Source organism: Chlorocebus sabaeus, chromosome 26 (assembly GCF_047675955.1).
Source record: "Chlorocebus sabaeus isolate Y175 chromosome 26, mChlSab1.0.hap1, whole genome shotgun sequence".
In the NCBI taxonomy this organism is placed as follows: Eukaryota; Metazoa; Chordata; class Mammalia; order Primates; family Cercopithecidae; genus Chlorocebus; species Chlorocebus sabaeus.
In genome coordinates, this window is record NC_132929.1 from 6,427,594 (window position 1) to 6,447,562 (window position 19,969).

A 19,969-nucleotide genomic window follows, 5' to 3' on the forward strand; every position below is an offset into this window, starting at 1 on the left:
GCCTTGGCCTCCCAAAGTGCTGAGATTACAGGCGTGAGCCACCGCGCCCAGCTCCAGACGAATACAGTCATGTATCACATAAGTCACCCATTTAAAGTGTACTATTCAGTGGTTTCTCATATATTCACTGATGTATGTAAACATCATTGGAGTCAATTTCACCTTAAAAAGCAACCCTGTACTTTAGCTCTCACTCACCTTCCTTGCCCCCATCCCTGGGCTACCACTAGTCTACTTTGTGTCTTTATAAATTTCCCTGTTCTGGACCTTCATAGGAATGGAATCACATAATATGTAGTCTTTTATGACTGGCTTCTTTCTTAGTGTAATGTTTTCAAGGTTCATACATATTGCAGCATGTATCAGTACTTCATTCCTTTTTATGTCTGAATAATATTCCATGGTACGGATTAACCACATTTTGTTTATCTTCTCATCCGTCAGTCGACATTTGGGTCATTTCCACCTTTTGGCTATTATGAACTGTGCTGCTATAAACATTTATATACAAGGTTTTATGTGCACATGTTTTCGTTTATCTTGGGTATATCACTTTTTTTTTTTTTTTTTTTTTGAGACGGAGTCTCGCTCTGTCGCCCAGGCTGGAGTGCAGTGGCCGGATCTCAGCTCACTGCAAGCTCCGCCTCCCGGGTTCATGCCATTCTCCTGCCTCAGCCTCCTGAGTAGCTGGGACTACAGGCGCCCGCCACCTCGCCCGGCTAGTTTTTTTGTAGTTTTAGTAGAGACGGGGTTTCACCGTGTTAGCCAGGATGGTCTCGATCTTCTGACCTCGTGATCCGCCCGCCTTGGCCTCCCAAAGTGCTGGGATTACAGGCTTGAGCCACCGCGCCCGGCGGGTATATCACTTTTAATGGCAAAAGCCACAATTACTTTTGCGTCAACCTAATACCTCGGAATAGACTTGCCAGGTTACTTGGTAACTCTAGTTGAATCATTTAAGAAAGTGCCAGACCATGTTCCAGAGCCGCTGCACCATTGTACGTTTCCACCAGCAACGCATGAGGGTTCCGGTTTCTCCACAGCCTTGCCCGCGTTTCTTTTCTGACTTGTTTTAGGCCATCCTAGTGGGTATAAAGTAATATCTCATGATGGTTCTGAATTGCATTTCCCTGATCACTAATGATTCCAGCATCTTTTCATGTGCTCATCAATCACAGGCAAAACAGTGAACCTCAACCTAAACCTCATCCTTTTTACAAAAACCAACCTAAATTTAATACGGGATTAAATATAAAATGCAAAACCACAAAACTTTCAGAGAAAACCTAGGAGAAAAAAATGTTAGAATCTAGTGCTAGGCAAAGAATTCTGAGACTTGACTCCAAAATCATCATCTCTAAAAGGAAAAAGTTAAGAAAAATTAAAAACCGGTTCTCTGAAAGTCCACCTGAAGAGACTGAAAAGACAAGCTACAGACAGGGAGAAAATGTTAGTGAGCCACATACATGCCAAAGGACTAGTGCCTAAAATATATGAAGAACTCTGAAAATTCAACAGTGAAAAACAAGCCAGTTAAAAACTGGGCAAAACACATTTCATTTTGTCAAAAGCTTCTTCCTTGTCAGTTGATATGATCATGTAATTTTTTCCTTTTTGGGTTGTTGATATGGTGGATTTCATTGCTTGATTTTCAAATGTTAATCAGTTCTATATACCTAAAGCAGATATCACTTGGCCATTGCATATAGTAATTTTTACACATTGTTGGATTTGCTTTGTGCATATTTTGTTGTGGATTTTTTGCTCTAAGTTCACAAGAGGTATTGGTTTATTGTTGTTTTCCTTTCTTTCTTCCTCCCTTCTTTCCTTCCTTCCTTTCTTCTTTTTTATTTTTCTTTCAACTATCTTTGTCTGGTTTCAATATCAGAGTAATAATACTAGCTTCAGAAAATGTGTTGAGAAGTCTTCACTTCTAGTTTCTGGAAGAGATTATGTAGAACTGATGTTAATTATTCTCTAGGTATTTGGTAGCATTCTCCAGTGCAAATGTCTAGGCCTGGAGGTTTTATTTTGGGGAATTTTAATGTTATGAATTCAATTTCTCTTTTTTTATTTTACATTTTTGAGACAGGATCTTGCCCTGTCACCCAGGGTAGATTGCAGTGGCACAATCATAGCTCAATGCAACCTTGAACTCCTTAGCTCAAGCAATCCTCCTGCCTCAGCCTCCTGAGTAGGTAGGACTACAGGCACATGCCACAATGTCTGGCTATTTTTTTTTTTTTTTTTTAAGTTTTGTAGAGAGAAGTCTCGCTATGTTGCCCAGGCTGGTCTTGAACTCCTGGCATCCAGTGATCCTCCCATCTCAGTCTCCGAAAATGCTAGGATTACAGGAACGAGCAAGCCATTGTGCCTGGCTCCCCAATTTCCTTGATGGTTACAGGGCTATTCAAATTATCTGTTTCATATTATGTGAATTATGGTAGTTTGTGTTTTTCAAGGAATTGATACATTTTATATAAGTTGTGAAATTTATTTGTGAAGAGTCGTTCATATTACTCACTTATTGTCCTTTGGATGTCTGCAGATCTGTAGTTATATTTTTGTTTCATTCCAGATATTGGTAATTTTTGTTTTCTAGCATTTTTCTTGCTAAAGTTCTGTCAGTGTTGTTGATCTTATTAAAGTATCAACTCCTTTTAAAAGTTTTCATATCAATTGTTTTTCTGTTTTTTATTTCATTGATTTGTACTTTTATCTTTATGATTTCCTTTCTTCTGTTTGCTTCGGGTTGATTTTGCTTTTGGTTTTGTTTTTTTTCTTTTCTTTTCTTGAGATGGAGTCTCACTCTGTTGCCCAGGCTGGAGTGCAGTGGCGCGATCTCGGCTCACTGCAACCTCTGCCTCCCAGGTTCAAGCAATTCTCTGCCTCAGCCTCCTGAGTAGCTGGTATTACAGGCACCCACCACCACGCCCAGCTAATTTTTGTATTTTTGGTGGCGATAGGGTTTCACCATCTTGGCCAGGCTGGTCTTGAATCCCCGACCTCGTGATCAACCCACCTCGGCCTCCCAAAGTGCTGGGATTACAGGCGTGAACTAACACGCCCAGCTGCTCTTCTTTATCTCGTTTCCTGAGGCAGGAATTAGCTTACTGTTTTAAGAGCTTTCCTTGTTTCTTATGTAAGCATCTAGTGCTATAAATTTCCCTGTCAGTATTGCTTTAGCTGTACTCCACCTATTTTGATATGTTGTGTTTTGTGTCCATTCAGTTCTCTTGATTTTTTCTTTGAGGCTTTCTCTTTGATCCATGAATTATTTAGAACTGTGATGTTTAATTTTCACATGTTTAGAGACTCTCTTTAAGGTAGCAAAGAAAAGCTAAGTTGTGGCCAGGACTTTCATGTTAAGGACAAGCAAGATGAAAAGACAATAGATGGCAACCACACAGATATCTTACAGCAAAAAACGGTAAAAGAAGGAGTATACAAAATATCACAACCTATAAACAGGACCAATCATTATTATAGTGCTTTTGGAAAATAGAAGCTTTCTGTATTATTTTAAATGTTCTATAATGATATCAAGACTATAGAACTATCTGTTTTATGACACTTTGAAAAGATTCACCAGTTAGGGTCTCCCCTGCCACGTGGCTCAGGCAGAGCCACATCTTGGGGTGGCTCCTGCCCACACCTGTTGTGGGACATGAGGAAAAGGTCCCTTAGGCTGGAGGACCTGTCCCAGGTGTGGGGCCACTACCTGGGAAGAAGATAATTTATCCAAAGATTAAAACTTGAAGCAACCCTAAATTATGCATGATGGCTGTGTTAATACAGTCTGTTGGAATGACACTGGAAAATATATTTTATCTGGCTCAGAAGACACCAGATTAGTAATTAGTAATCCCTACAGCAGAAAGGTTTTGACAGCAATCCGTTCAGGGCACCAAGCAAACATATTTAGTGCAAAGTTCTTACCTTGCACAAATGATAAACAGATTGTGTCCTGCTCTGGAGATGGAGTAATATTTTATACCAGTGTTGAGCAAGGTGCAGAAACCAACAGGCAATGCCAATTTACGTGCCACTATGGAACTACTTACAAGATTATGACTGTACCCAATGACCCTTACACTTTTCTCTCTTGTGGTGAAGATGGAACTCTTAGGTGGTTTGATACACGCATCAAAACTAGCTGCACAAAAGAAGATTGTAAAGGTGATATTTTAAATAACTGTCCATGTGCTGCCACATCTGTAGCTGTTTGCCCACCCATACCATATTATCTTGCTGTTGGTCATTCTTACAGCTCAGTACAAATATATGATCGGCAAGTGCTGGGCACAAGAGCTACAGGGAATTATGCAGGTCAAGGGACTATTGGAATGGTTGCCCGTTTTATTGCTTCCCATCTTAATAATAAGTCCTGCAGAGTGACATTTCTGTGTTACAGTGAAGATGGTCAAGAGATTCTTGTTAGTTACTCTTCAGAGTACGTATATCTTTTTGACGCGAAAGATGATACAGCACAAGAACTTAAAACTCCTTCAGTGGAAGAGAGAACAGAAGAGTTACGACAACCACAGTTAAGCGTTTGAGACTCTGTGGTGATTGGTCAGATACTGGACCCAGAGCAAGGCCTGAGTGTGAATGAGAATAAGATGGAGAGCAGAGTCTCAATGTGTAATGGATGCAGAGAATGTCTGATATGTTATCAAGACGGTTCAAAGAAGCAAGTGAGGTTGCACAAAGCAATAGAGTACAAGGAAGATCTTGACCCAGAGGTGGAACAAGTCAATCAGATATTTCAGCTCTTCCTGCGGTCTCATCAAGTCCTGATTTGGAAGTGAGTGAAGCTGCAATGGAAGTAGATACTCTAGCTGAACAATTTCTTCAGCCTTCTGCTTCCTCTACAATGTCAGCTCAGGTTCATTCGATATCATCTCCCACGGAAAGCCCTCATTCTACTCCTTTGCTATCTTCACCAGACAGTGAACAAAGGCAGTCTTTTGAGGCATCTGGACACCACACACATCATCAGTCTGATTCTTCTTCTTCTGTGGTTAATAGCTCGGATCCATGTCACTTGACGAGCAACAGGGTGCATGCAACAGGAGACGCACTATGCCCATCCATCCATAGCTTTATCACAATGCATAAACAAAGCGCTCTCACACCTTTCATAGCATTTTATTTTGATTATGGTCTTATAGTCAGTATTTTGTGGACTAAATTACAATAGGTGGTATTGTACACAAAAGGTCTTTTTGGCCTATACAAATTATTTTCTCTGTAAGCTGATTTCTACCTTTGGCCCTTGATGCCAACTTTGAACTCTCTCCGTATAACAAAATTATAATGGATATAAGCTATATCCATTTTTTAAATTATAGATATCTGTCATAAAATTGTGTAGAATTGTGGGTGTGAGGTTAACATTACTTCATTGCTTATGTAGGATAAGTTATTTAAACACAGTAATATTCTGTATTACTAGATCGCCATAGTAATGATACTTGGTTTTATGTCTCACTTATATGATAGCCAAATTCCCGATAGCTTTAACTAAAGAGTACAGTTACAAACCCAGAGGTAAACTCAAAAGCTATCAATCAGAAGCTCCCACTTCCACTTGTACTTTTCAATATGGGAAAGGTATAGAGTCAATCTCCAAGCCTTGAATAGAACCTGATGAAATAAACAGGTTACTTATTTATCAAACTTTATTACTAGCAGATCAAATATAGCACAGAGAAGGATTAGTAGAGGAAGACATTCTGACATGAAGCGACATCTGAAAAGGTTGGAGATAGGAAGACTTCAAAAACGAAAAAGGCTATTTAGTGTTAGGGCAAATGCTTTACTATCTGAGAACCTCAGAATTTAATGAAGTATTTTAAATATATTGTGACAAAGTGTGATAAGTAATCTTAGTTAAGTCTTTAAGAATAACTTAACACGATATTCACTTTCTCTATTTAAAAAAGCAGATAGCTGGACGTGGTGGCACATCACCTATAATCCCAGCTACTTGGGAAGCTGGGACAGGAGGATCGCTTGAGCCCAGAAGTTTGAGATCAGCCTGGTCAATATAGCAAGACCCTGTCTCTTAAAAAAAAATTAATTCACTGGGTGTGGTGGTGCATGCCTGTAGTCCCAGCTACTAAGGAGGCTGAGGCAGGAGGATTGCTTGAGCCCAGGATTTCAAGGCTCTAGTGAGCTATGATTGTACCACTGTACTCCAGCGTGGGTGACAGAGAGAGACCGCCATCTCTTAAAATTTTTTTTTAAAAAAAGGCAGATGATTGCCTTTATATATTTTACAAATGTTCCTTTCAAAAACATTTTTTTTTTAAATTAGCACTAAAGCCATAAGATTTGGTTGGCTGAAAGTTTACATGTTAGATAACTCATATGTCAACAGTAATGCAGAAATTAAATATTGCTGTATTACTTATTTGGTGTGAAATAGATCTAATTTAAACTGATTTCTTAGAGAAATATTCAGAAACTAATTGTAAAATGAATTAGAAAACTTCCTTTGTACTTCTGATCTTAAATTATTTCTTTTGGGGCCAGGCGTGGTGGCTAACACCTATAATCCCAGCACTTTTAGAGGCTGAGGCGGGCAGATCACTTGAGGTCAGGAGTTTGAGACCAGCCTGGCCAACATGGCGAAATCCCATCTCTACTATAAACAAAATTTAGCTAGACGTGGTGGCCCACGTCTGTAATCCCAGCTACTCAGGAGGTTGAGGCAGGAGAATCCCTAGAACCTGGGAGGCGGAGGTTACTGTGAGCCAAGATTGTGCCACTGCACTCCAGCCTAGGCAGCAAAGTGAGACTCCGTCTCAAAAAAAAAAAAAAAGAAAAATTATTCCTCATGGACCTGAGATGAATTTCTGATCTTAAATTACTGTTTATGGACCTGAGTTGACCTGTATTGCTATAAGGTTTTCTGTTCTTGAGAAAGAATGAATGAATTGGTAAATTAATTTGCAAACTAAGGAATTAAGCATGTTTTATTTTATATGTTTATTATAGAGGTATTAACAATGAAGAACAATTACTTTTATAGAGGTATTAACAGTGAAGAACAATTACTTTAAGGCAAAACATAACTATAGCATACTATATTAGACTACTGTTTATAACTACTCTATAATTAAAGGGTCTTTTACTAAGGATATATGGATATAAATAATATATCACTATCAGAGATTTTATAGCCAGATTTATATCCTAGTTAATCACAAACAATTATTTTCATAGCATTATGTTGAATATTATATTCAATTTAAGTTGATACTTAATTTACATATGATATGGGATATGAGAGGAAGAGAAAAATTATGATTAAATCCCAGATTTTTTACATCAATGCCTGAGTAGGGTAAATGGTAAGGCCATTTACCAGGGTTGAGTAGCTTGGAAGTAGAAATCAGGTGGTTGTTTGTCTTTTGGGCTATGTAAAGTATGATATGCATTTTAGTCATGTAAGTAGAGATGCTCTGTAAGAAGTTAGTTTTGAGTGGCTTTGGCAGAAGCTGCATCGTAGGAGACTATCAGAAATGTAGCCTTGTAATAAGACCTCTGAGCAGAAATGTTTTAATGGTGGAAAATGTATCTAATTAATTAAATTCTGAGTTTTTACATACCTTTTTGTTCATCAGCATTTTAACTTTTAAAGTACTAGGAACTTCACATTGCAGGCTCACATTACCTAAAGATAACTTCTAAAAGTTAATAGAGACTGCCTACCACCATTTGTCTCTCCTAGACTAGTGGAATAATCCCTTTAGTAGTCTTCTCACATCCACTCAGGCTATAGTTTATTCTCTACCAGCAGCCAGAGTAAAACTTTAAGATGTAACTATAACCATGTGATGTGATTCATCTGCCTAAAACTTTTTGTTTGTTTGTTTTGTTTTTTGAGACGGAGTCTCGCTCTGTCACCCAGGCTGGAGTACAGTGGCGCGATCGGCTCACTGCAAGCTCCTCCTCCCAGGTTCACGCCATTCTCCTGCCCAGCCTCCCAAGTAGCTGGGATACTACCATGCCCGCCACCACGCCCGGCTAATTTTTTGTATTTTTAGTAGAGACGGGGTTTCACCATGTTAGCCAGGATGGTGTTGATCTCCTGACCTCGTGATCCACCTGCCTCGGCTTCCCAAAGTGCTGGGATTACAGGTGTGAGCCACCGCACCCGGTGGCTCACAATCTCATCCATCTGTCTTAAACTTTTTAATTGCTTCCCATAGCCTTTCAAAAGAACCCAAATCCACACCTTGGCTTACAAACCCTATATGACTTGGTTTCTGTATCAATAATCTCATCTCAGGCCACTATGCCATCATTCACTAAGCTCTTGCCAAACAGACTTACTTTCATTTCTTTTAACACTCTAACCTCCTTTCCCTTTCAGATCCCTTGTACATGCTGTTTCCTCTACCAAAACTACTTTTTTTGTTGAGCAACTTCTACTCATTTTTAAAATTCACCAAGATAGTACTCTCACAAAAATAACTTCACAATGTCTAGTAGGTCTCCTCTTTCTCTTCCTTTGTGGCTTGTTATTTTTCTTCATTGCATTTGTCAAATTTGTAATCATACATTTATTTAGGGGATTGTTCAATATCTACCTTTCTGCATATTCTCTAATTTTCATTTACTGTAATTTCCTCTGTGCCTAAAATCATATGTTATGTGGTAAATAATATTTGTTAAATGAGTGAGTAAATGAATTCTTTAAGCAACTAATTATTTAAGAGCTGTAGGGATTGCTTCAGCTTGGGAGAAATGTGATCAGATTTGCGTATTGGAAAGATCATTTTGGCAACATTATAAATGATTGACTGGAAGGAGTAAGATTGAAAATGCCAAGAACTTGTAAGAGGCCATTGCTATAGTCCACCTAAGAGATTATGAGGGATGCAACCTAAGGCAATAGTGGTGAGAGGTGGGAATGGACAGATTTTAAAAATAGTTGAAAGGTTGAATTCATGGGACTTTGAGACTAAGTTAGAAATGAATGAGTGTATGATATCCAGGTGTCTTGGTAGGGTGATAATGAACCATCAGCCAACGTAGAGATTTTAGGAGGAACAGCTGATTTGAGGGGAGAAAAAGGTATGTGAGTTTTTTTTTTTTTAATGTTAAGTTTGAAGTGTCTTTGGATATCCACATGGAGAAATCTCATAGATGGTTGAATGGCTATATGATGCTGGAAGTCACCAAAGTGGTCTGAGGTAGAAATAAAGAGAGTTTATAGATGGGAATCGAAACCATGGGAGTGGATGAGATTGTCTAGAAAAAGAGAATGGAGTGAGAAGAGTAGAGTCCGCACTACAGGAGCAAGTAGAGAAAAGGATCAAGCTAATGAGACCAAACAGGAATGATCAGAGAAGTATGCAGGGCAGAAAGAAGGCCATATCTAAAGCCAGGAGAAAAGAAGTGCAAGGAGGGACAGGTTAGTAATGCCGTGTGAAGCAATGATACCAACTCCTAAAAGGTCTGGGAAATCCTTTTTTAAATTTGGCAACGTGATTGCTTTGACATTTTAGTTTGAGATATGATGTAGTGGAGGCAGGAAGCCAGATAGTAGTAGTTTGGGGGAAAAAGGTAGAGACATTGGAAAATGCTCATCATCACTGGCCATCAGAGAAATGCAAATCAAAACCACAATGAGATACCATCTCACACCAGTTAGAATGGCAATCATTAAAAAGTCAGGAAACAATAGGTGCTGGAGAGGATGTGGATAAATAGGAACACTTTTACATTGTTGGTGGGATTGTAAACTAGTTGAACCATTGTGGAAAACAGTGTGGCAATTCCTCAAGGATCTAGAACTAAAAATACCATTTGACTCAGCCATCCCATTACTGGGTATATACCCAAAGGATTATAAATCATGCTGCTATAAAGACACATGCACACTTATGTTTATTGCGGTACTATTCACAATAGCAAAGACTTGGAATCAACCCAAATGTCCATCAGTGACAGACTGGATTAAGAAAATGTGGCACATATACACCGTGGAATACTATGCAGCCATAAAAAAGGATGGATTCATGTCCTTTGTAGGGACATGGATGCAGCTGGAAACCATCATTCTCAGCAAACTATCACAAGAACAGACAACCAGACAACGCATGTTCTTCCTCATAGGTGGGAATTGAACAATGAGATCACTTGGACACAGGAAGGGGAACGTCATACATCGGGGCCTATTGTGGGGAGGAGGGAGAGGGGAGGGATAGCATTAGGAGATATACCTAATGTAAATGACGAGTTAATGGGTGCAGCACACTAACATGGCACATGTATACATATGTAGCAAACCTGCACGTTGTGCACATGCACCCTAGAACTTAAAGTGTAATAAAAAAAAAGAAAGAATTGAAAGATAGAGCAAAGATAGTGTCGGGTATAGGGGGTGGTAGGTTCAAAACTGAGCATGTTTACAGAGTAAATAGAAAGGTTGTGTGTTCAAGATGTAAGGGATAGTTGATGTCCCCAGATAGGCTATTATTTCAAAATTTTAACCTATACCAAGATTCTTGTTCTCAGTTTTACCACAGAGAATGGAAAAAGTAGTATGTTTAATAAGTTTCCTTTTTGAATATATCTCTGACTAATGATTATTTAAGTGATTTTAAATTTCTTTTTCATACTTTTAACGAAACACTAAAGCTTTTTGAGAATTGATAGTTTTATATTTATGTCACAAAATATTTCTTTACCATCTTCCAGGTGCCCAAGTGATTTTGTATGTTGTTTAATTTAATTTCCCATAGCATTTTCATAGGTTTCTTTATTTGGAAGGATTACCAAGGACAAAAATGTTACTAATAAAAATTTTTTAATTAAAAAAAAGAAAAGATTCACCAATTAAACTGTCAGACTGATGATAGCTAAGGATATAGTTATCTGGCAATGTTTGCATTTTTTTATATTTGTGATCTGTTTGGGCTTTGAATCATTGTTGAAGTCATGAGCATAAAATAGTTCATATATTATTTAGTATTTTACAATATTTTTATACATTTCTAATATTTTAAGTTCCTCTGTATGCAAAGTGTTATCTCACTGATAATTTGTATGTTTTGACTTTTTTTCCTTTTTTTGATTGGGCTTCTAAATTAATAATTTAACAGTATATTATTCTATTTATGAAAGTGAGAGTCCATTTTCTTTTTTGATTATGGTAAAATACACACAGTATAAAGTTTACTAAATTAACCATTTTAAAGTGTACAATTCAGTGGCATTAAGTACATTCACATTGTATGAAACCACGACCAACATCCATTTCCAGAACTTTTTCATCATCCCTAATAGAAACTTATATCCATCAAACAATAACTTTTCATTTCTCTGCTTCCCCAGCCCCTGATAGCCAATATTCTACTTTCTCTCTCTCTGAATTTATCCCATTCTAGGTCACTCATGTAAGTGGAAGCATACAGTATCTGTTCCTTTTTTTTTTGAGACGGAGTCTTGCTGTGTCTCACAGGCTGGAGTGCAGTGGTGTGATCTTGGCTTACTGCAACTTCCACCTCTCGGATTCAAGTGATTCTCCTGCCTCAGCCTCCTGAGTGGCTGGGATTACAGGCGCCCACCGCCATGCCCAGCTAATTTTTGTATTTTTAGTAGAGACGGCATTTCCCAATGTTAGCCAGGCTGGTCTTGAACTGATCCACCCGCCTCGGCCTCCCAAAGTGTTGGGATAACAGGTGTGAGCCACTGCGCCTGGCCCAGCATTTGTCCTTTTGTGTCTGGTATCTTTCCCTTAGCATCATGTTTTCAAGTTTCTTTTTCTTTTTTCTCATCAGTAAGTTTTGTCTACTTGTGTTGATGAGAGATGTTTGGTCTCAGTCCTGTTGACTTCTGTTATATGCGGTGTGATTAAAATTCTCATATCTTGGCTCAGAACTGCAGAAATGTGTTCTTCATTTTCTGTAACTGACTTCTACTTGGCATGTAGAAGTGAGTTACTTCTGTGGCCACTGATTTAGAAAAATTGAATTCAGCTCTTACCACTGCAGGGTGGTTCCCCGTTTACCAGTTTAAAACAGTCTCCTCAGGATTAACTTTGTCTCTTTCCAGAGGGTATTCAGCCCTCCACTCCTCTTTCCTTCCATCTTCTCCTTTTCTCCCTGGTGGCGGCTGGGTGTAGGGGAAGCAGATTTAGCCTCACAGCAGTGGGAGGGGTAGGAGTCCCTGTTCTGTGCTCTGTCCTCCCAGCCCTTTCTGGCCTGCAGTGACGACCCAGCTGATGAGCCTGATGACCCTTATGGACCTTGGGTATACGTGTGAGGGCAACATCGCAGACCCTTGCACCCTAAATACGCCGGCTGCTCCTCTGCTTTTCCTGCCTTGCTCCCCACCTCCTGTAAACTCCAGGTGCCTTAAAGACCAGTGTGCAAACACAGGGCACAGATCCCCAGGTGCTCACAAACATGTTTCAGATTTCTGGGACCCAATGACCTTTGTTTGCTATTCTCAACCTGGTGGCAGAGCCATGAGGGATCTGGGCGCCTGAGAAGGGCCCCTGGCTGAATTCTATTCTAATGAACTATATTCCAGTCCTATCTCCCTCTTCCTGCCTGTTCTCTGTATTACTGTCCCTTTCTTTTCAGCAAATCTGTTTCTTGGGCCACATCCCGTGTCATTCCCCCTCCAGCCAGTCCTCCAAGCCGCTGAACCCAGAGCTCTTCCTCCTCTGAGTGTCCAGCGTGGGGCTGTGGCAGTAACTCGGGAGACATCTGCCGAAGGGTGATCTGGGCAGGATATTCACAGCAGACTCTGCTCTCCGTGTGTGACAACCTAGTTTGGTTAGCTGAGGTCATCTGGTTAAGCATTTCATGATTCTGTTTGTTACTATTTTAAAAAGGCACTTTTATTTGAACGAGCCAATATTGTTGCTGAATCTGTCGGGACCACAGGTTAGGACAGTGGCACATTTTGGAGGAGGACCTTAATTTTGAGACTATCTCATTTTTTCCAAAGCCTGTTTGAATTTCTTCTTGAGGGGGTAGCCACCTCTATTACCAGCACTCTAATCTCAGAATTGAAAGCCTCAGTCTCCAAGCCAACACCAATTATGTCGCCAGGGTCCTCAGAAGAGCCCCATAGTAACCAGGGCAACCCTGATTTAGCTTCCTCATCCTGAGTAATGAATTACAGGAGGACATAGCCTCAGGCTGGGGCTGCTGGACGGTCTGGCTTGAAGTCTTCATCTCTGTTCCCATTGTTGCCCAAAGGCACAGGTTTTATTGTAGTAATCACGGGTCAGGGATAGCTTTGGCCTCTCTTGGCTTCATGAGAAATTTAGCATTTGATAGCTATTTGTGCGTTGTCATGATGGCCCAGAATTTTCCCTTTGTAGGAACATCATTCTGTTTTCATTCATCTTCATGAGAATTTGCTATTATTATAGATAAAGAGATTCCATGGCAAAAACCATGGAATGAAAGTTGACTCCAAACCCCAGAGTTTCCCAGCAAAGTACACATTCCCAGCAAAATAAAACTTGGTATGTTTTAAGTAAGGTAACAGTGGTTCCATAGAAATATGTATCTGTCCATAGTGTACATTCACTCATTCTTTGATGCAGTGGATTAATATATTGTACAGAGGGAGCGCCCCGTGTCCAGCATGTTCTGAGTGCTGGGAACATGTCAGTGTCAAGCAGGACAAGTCCTGGAGACAAGACAAGTCCTGGCTCTGCTCCCTTCTGGTGAGCAGCTTGGGCTCCAAGGAAAGATGCGGGGAGCTGCCATGGACATGGCCAATACCTGTCTGAGCACCTGGCCTGCAAGCCAAGGCCTAAAGGATGCAGAGAAGTGGTTGGGGACAAGGCTCCGAGGCTAATTTCAGTTTGGAGAACAGGAAGGCGGGGATGAGGTGCAGGGGCTGATGTGCTCAGAACTCGCAGCTTCAGCCCGTGCTGTGTGTCCCCCGGTTCCGTGGGCGTTGTTCTCACCGCATGCTTGACCATGATACTACTTCTCTCCACTGACTCTGCACTTGCCTGGTGGGGAAAGCAATGCGCTGGCCTCTAGTAGTTTTGTTTCTGTGATTTCATGGCCGGGGCACTTGGTGAGCCTCAGGTCTCCAGCCACCTGTTAGGGGATGCTTTTGTCATCCCTGTAGACAGGTCCTGGTAAGCTGTGGGTGGAAGTGACTCACTGCCTGATTCCCACGGTTCCTCACCAAAAGGCAACAAGATCTTGAAGGTTCATCGTCTGTCACAGCAGCTATGTGGACCCAGAGGGATCATCTAGCATTCCTTGGCAGATCCCCCAAGGTCAGTGTGTATGTTTTATTTTCTCTTGGACTGGACTCCTCCTGCTTCTGAGTATATGGCTGGCGCTATCTGTGTTCACAGGCGGAGCTGGGGGGGGCAAGCTTCAGACTTTACTTCATGTGCATTGAGACTCCTTAGTCCTCTGTCAGCTGAGCCCTCTCCAGCGAGTACCTGCCTTCTGCTGGGATATCTGCAGTGCGGAAGGATGAGGCCTTTCTTTCTGCTGCAGGGACTGGGGAGAGGGCTGGAGACCCAGGGCCTCCAGGACCAGCCTCTCTGGCTACCTTTCCATTCCCTCCATCCCCTCCTCCCGCACCCTGGCCAAGAGCGCCACTGCAGGAGGCCTCCTGGGCCCACATTTGTATTTAGCAGGGCTTTAATGTCTGCAAGAAGTGTGGTCTCCAGTGGGAAAAAGGACCATTCAAACTGTTTCTTGGATTTACAGCTCAGTTTTGGAGGGTATTAGTGGTTAAACTGATATCCAGTTACACTAGCTGAGTCAACCCACGCATGTGTGTCTGTGTCCTCTGGACTCCCCACTAGCGTGTCTGCAGAGGTACAAGCTCACAGGGACAGATACGACAGCAGGAGAGGTGTCCCCACGTGGAAGGTGGGAGAACCAATGGAACTGAGCACCTTTCTTTGCAGAGAGGAGGAAACCGAATCCCAGAGGCTGCCAGGAGCCAAGCCAGACACAAACTCACTCCAGCCCAGAACCAGGAGGACTTGTCTGCAGGGCACAGCTGCCACCCGTGGCCTAGTGAACCTGGAACTCGAAACTTTTCAAGAGAAGCTAAGAATTGTGATTTTTTAATGTGACATTCCTCAACTCTACCCTCAAATACGATATGATCTCCCCCAAGAATAAAAGAAAGTAAACTTTAAAAGTCACTTTCCGTTGGCCCGCAGGTGACCAGTCAGCAGCAGCCCTGCCCAGCTTCTTTGCTTGATTTGTTCCTGTCACTGAAGTTGATCAACAGAGAGTAATGGGTGAAGGACTGACCAGGTGTCCAGTGCTGTTTTCACGTTTGGAGTTTTGCCTAGAAACACACAACGCCGCTCTGAGCAGTTTTCTCCTGTATAGCTCTGAAAGTTAGGAGATTGTACCACATGCTATTCTGTTGGATTAGAGACCAGACAAAAACTTAAACTCATAAAAACGTTATTCTTTATTGGTTTTTATTTATGGTATGTTCTAGGAAAGAACAAATACCAACCGGCAGGCATTTGCGTCTGTAAATGGGGTAATTCCTAGTGGGGTGAGCATGAGGGAGCTGGGCCCATTCAGAAGCTGGAATGTCTGGAGAGAAACAGGCCCCTGAGCCTCTCCGGAACGCCTCATTCTGCACTTCCCGCAGCACGTTCTCCCGAGCGTGAGTGACGCGAGATGCAAATGGGTATTATTTTAAATGTAAGAAGGAAGAGGAGGAGGAAGACATGGTCTGCTCCGCATGCTCACCTCTCTTCTTGGAGGGTGACAGTGTTACTGAAAAGGGGTCCCGATCCAGACCCCACGAGAGGGTTCTTGGATCTCACGCAAGAAGGAATTCGAGGCGAGTCCATAGACTAAAGTGAAAGTGAGTTTATTAAGAACGCAAAGGAATAAAGAATGGCTACTCAATAGGCAGAGCAACCCTGAGGGATGCTGGTTGCCCATTTTCATGTCAATTTCTTGATGATATGCTAAACAAGGGGTGGATTATTCATGCCTTTCCTTTTTAGACCATGTAGGGTAACTTCCTGACATTGCCATGGGATTTGTAAACTGTCGTGGCACTGATGGGAGTGTAGTACTGAGGATGACCAGAGGTCACTCCTGTCACCGTCTTGGTTTTGGTGGGACTCAGCTGGCTTCTTTACTATAACCTGTTTTATCAGCAGGGTCTTTATGACCTGTATCTTGTGCCGACCTCCTATCTCATCCTGTGACTTAGAATGCCTAGCCATCTGGGAATGCAGCCCAGTAGGTTTCAGCCTTATTTTACCCAGCACCTATGCAAGACGAAGTTGCTCTGGTTCACACATCTCTGACGGCAACACACACTGAAATATTACAAGTTGAAGAAGTCATGCAGGAGAGCTCCTAATTTAATTTTTTTGAAACACTATTTTCCCAAATTAACTTGACAACAGAGCCTCATGTCGATTCTTTCCAATTTTTTGTTATTCCAAGCACTGCTGCTGCGAACATTCTTGCTTGGGTCTCTGTGGTGGAAAATCGCACAATGTTCCTTATTTTCCTGTTACCCAGCACAATTCTCTTTAGCCCTTTCTCCCTTTCTGTCAGCAAAACGGAGCTCTACTTTGATGACCGTGCTAATTAATGAAATTTCTGAGTCGGGCCTAAAAGTGCACGTCTACATGATTAACAGAAGAGTCTCAGAAGGAGACAAGGCAAGGCAGGGAGGAGGGATCTCTAACTTATTCCACGTCTCTCGTGTGATAAGAGCGCCTCAGGAGTGGCAGTCTTATTTTCCTGTTCAAGAGGAGGCTTGTGTAAACGTTCCTAACTCAGCAAGCTAGGTTGTCCTTGAAAGTGTCGGCTGCGGTGGCTCACGCTTGTAATCCCAACACTTTGGGAGGCCGAGGTGGGTGGATCATGAGGTCAGGAGTTCGAGACCAGCCTGGCCAACACAGTGAAACCCTATCTCCACTAAAAATACAAAAATTAGCTGGGCGTGGTGGCAGGGACCTGTAGTCCCAGCTACTCGGGAGGCTGAGGCAGGAGAATCGCTCGAACCCAGGAGGCAGAGGTTGCAGTGAGCCAAGATTGTGCCACTGCACTCCAGCCTGGGCAACAGAGTGAGACTCTGTCTCAAAAAAAAAAAAAAAGAAAGAAATTTGCATTAAAAGGTGGTGTGAAAATTCCCAGGGCTGTAGGAATGGTTACCATGTCCTGGGAAGACATGCCTTCAAAGAGAACTCAGGATTCTGGCTTGGTGCTCTCACTAGACAGTTTCCTTCTTGGCAGGAGTTCCAGCTGGCATCGCAGATTCCCACAGTCCTCAGATTTATTCTCATCCTGTCTTTCTCTCCCTCATCACGATGGTACACATGAAATGAAGAATTAAAAGCCTGTGACTCAGATCTACTATTTCACAAATAATTGGAGCGTCTGTTGCACAGCAGCAGATGAATTAGCAAACGGAATATGATGAAACGAAGACCAAAACAAAGGTGAAATATCTGAGGCTAGAAATGAAAAGCAGATAGTTTTTTTTTTTTTCCTTAAAAGGTCAACGAATGTTATAAGACTTAATTGTATGATTTACATGATGAAAGTTCTATTTTCTGGAATTAAATAACTTTTTTCTAAGTGTTTTGTGTATACACATTCATGCACCAAACAAAACCCTAGATTCTCATCAGATTTGAGATTTTAAAGGAGTCCCAAATTCCTTTGGATATATATTTTTTGATGTAAGTTTCCCACCGTTCCCGTGGAGCAGGTAGAAACACACTTAGCAGATCAAGCGTAATTAGATACAAAGAATGCGGCAGCTCCTCTCCTTCCTCGGCCACATGAGTGCATTTCCTGTGCCACGTGCCCGTGTTCTAATAGGCTTTAATTGCATGAAAAGTGAAAATCACAAACACTGATCAGTCATAAAGGCCAGGCTTCTTTGCATAAAATATGATGATAAAAGCAATGCACAGCCAAAAATAACGTGCATTTAAAGGTAAAAATTTAAATTCTGATGAGCTCGGACAGAATCATAACAAACCTGGTAGGAACGTTTCTGATCCTGGTTTCTCTGGATTCACATGTGCTGAATGAAAACTAGTAGGCCAGGCCTTGGGGGTGCCGAGCCCCTGAAGGTTCTATGCTGGGCACTGGAGACAGCCCAAGCAGACCCCTGAGCCACCCGAGCAGGGCTCCCCAGCCCACAGCTTCGAATAAGCCCTAGAAATCAGGCAGGCGGCCAGGGCTGCTGCCATTAAGCACGGCAGCCTCTGGTCTACTGTCTCTCCTCTCTACTTAAAGCTTTAATTTCCAATTTTCTTTTTTATTTATTTTTATTTTTTATTTTTCCGTAAGTTATTGGGGAACAGGTGGTATTTGGTTACATGAGTAAGATCTTCAGTGGCGATTTGTGAGATTTTGGTGCGCCCGTCACCAGAGCAGCGTAACTGTACCCTATTTGTAGTTCTTTATCCCTCACCCCCTGCCTACTTTTCCCCTCAAGTACCCACAGTCCATTGTATTATTATTATACCTTTGCATCCTCATAACTTAGCTCCCACATATAAGTGAGAACATACGATGTTTGGTTTTCCATTCCTGATTTACTTCACTTAGAATAATAGTCTCCAATCTCATCCAGGTCACTGTAAATGCCATTAATTCCTTTTTATGGCTGAGTAGAATTCCATCATATATATATGTATATATACACCACAGTTCCTTTTTACATTCATTGACTGATGGGCATTTGAATTGCTTACACAATTTTGCAGTTGTGAACTGTGCTGCTATAAACATGCGTGTGCAAGTATCCTTTTCATACAGTCACTTCTTTTCCTCTGCATAGATACCCAGGAGTGGGGTTGCTGGATCAAATAAATGGTAGTTCTACTTTTAGTTCTTTAAGGAATCTCCACACTATTTTCCATAGTGGTTGTACTAGTTTACATTCCCACCAGCAGTGTAGAAGTGCTCCCTGATCACGGCATCCATGGCAACATGTACTATTTTTTGATTTGATTATGGCCATTCTTGCAGGAGTAAGATGATATTGCATTATGGTTTTGATTTGCATTTCCCTGATCATTAACGATGTTGAGCATTTTTTCATGTTTGTTGGTCATTTGTATATATATATCTTTTGATAATTGTCTATTCATGTCCTTAGCCTACTTTTTGATGGGATTGTTTTTTTTTTGTTTGTTTGTTTTTTTCTCTTACTGATTTGTTTGAGTTCATTGTAGATTCTGGCAATTAGCCCTTTGTGAGATGTATAGACTGTGAAGATGTTCTGCTACCCTGTGGGTTGTCTGTTTACTCTGATGACTGTTCTTTTGACCGTGCAAAAGCTCTTTAGTGTAATTAAGTCCTGACTATCTTTGTTTTTATTGCATTTGTTTTTGGGTTCCTGGTCATGAATTCCTTGCCTAAGCCAACATCTAGAAGGCTTTTTCCAAAGTTATCTTCTAGAATTTTTATAGTTTCAGGTCTTAGATTTAAGTCTTTAATCCATCTTGAGTTGATTTTTGTATAAAGTGAGAGATGAGGATCCAGTTTCATTCTCCTTCATGTGGCTAGCCAGTTACCCCAGCACCATTTGTTGAAAAGGGTGTCCTTTCCCCACTTTATGTTTTTGTTTGATTTGTCAAAGATCAGTTGGCTGTAAATATTTGGGTTTATTTCTGGGTTCTCTATTCTATTCCATTGGTCTGTGTGCCTGTTTTTATACCAGTACCATGCTGTTTTGGTGACTGTGCCATATAGTATAGTTGGAAATCAGGTAGTGTGATGCCTCCAGATTTGTTCTTTTTGCTTAGTCTTGCTTTGACTATGAATTTTAGAATTGTTTTTTCTAATTCTATGAAGAGTGATGGTGGTATTTTGATGGGGCTTACATTGAATTTGTAGATTGCTTTTGGCAGTATGGTCATTTTCACAATGTTGATTCTACCCATCCATGAGCATGGGATGTGAAGACAAAGGGCATGTACTCTTGGGAGTTCTAG

At 41.3% G+C, this 19,969-nt stretch overlaps 1 protein-coding gene and 1 pseudogene across 3 annotated transcripts in view; both read left to right on the forward strand.

Annotated features, from left to right (window-relative positions):
• ENTREP2 (endosomal transmembrane epsin interactor 2) overlaps positions 1–19,969 on the forward strand; it is a 438,166-nt gene that overhangs the window by 333,037 nt on the left and 85,160 nt on the right. The window lies entirely within an intron of this gene.
• Positions 3,802–5,515, forward strand: LOC103245950 (DDB1- and CUL4-associated factor 6 pseudogene; annotated as a pseudogene).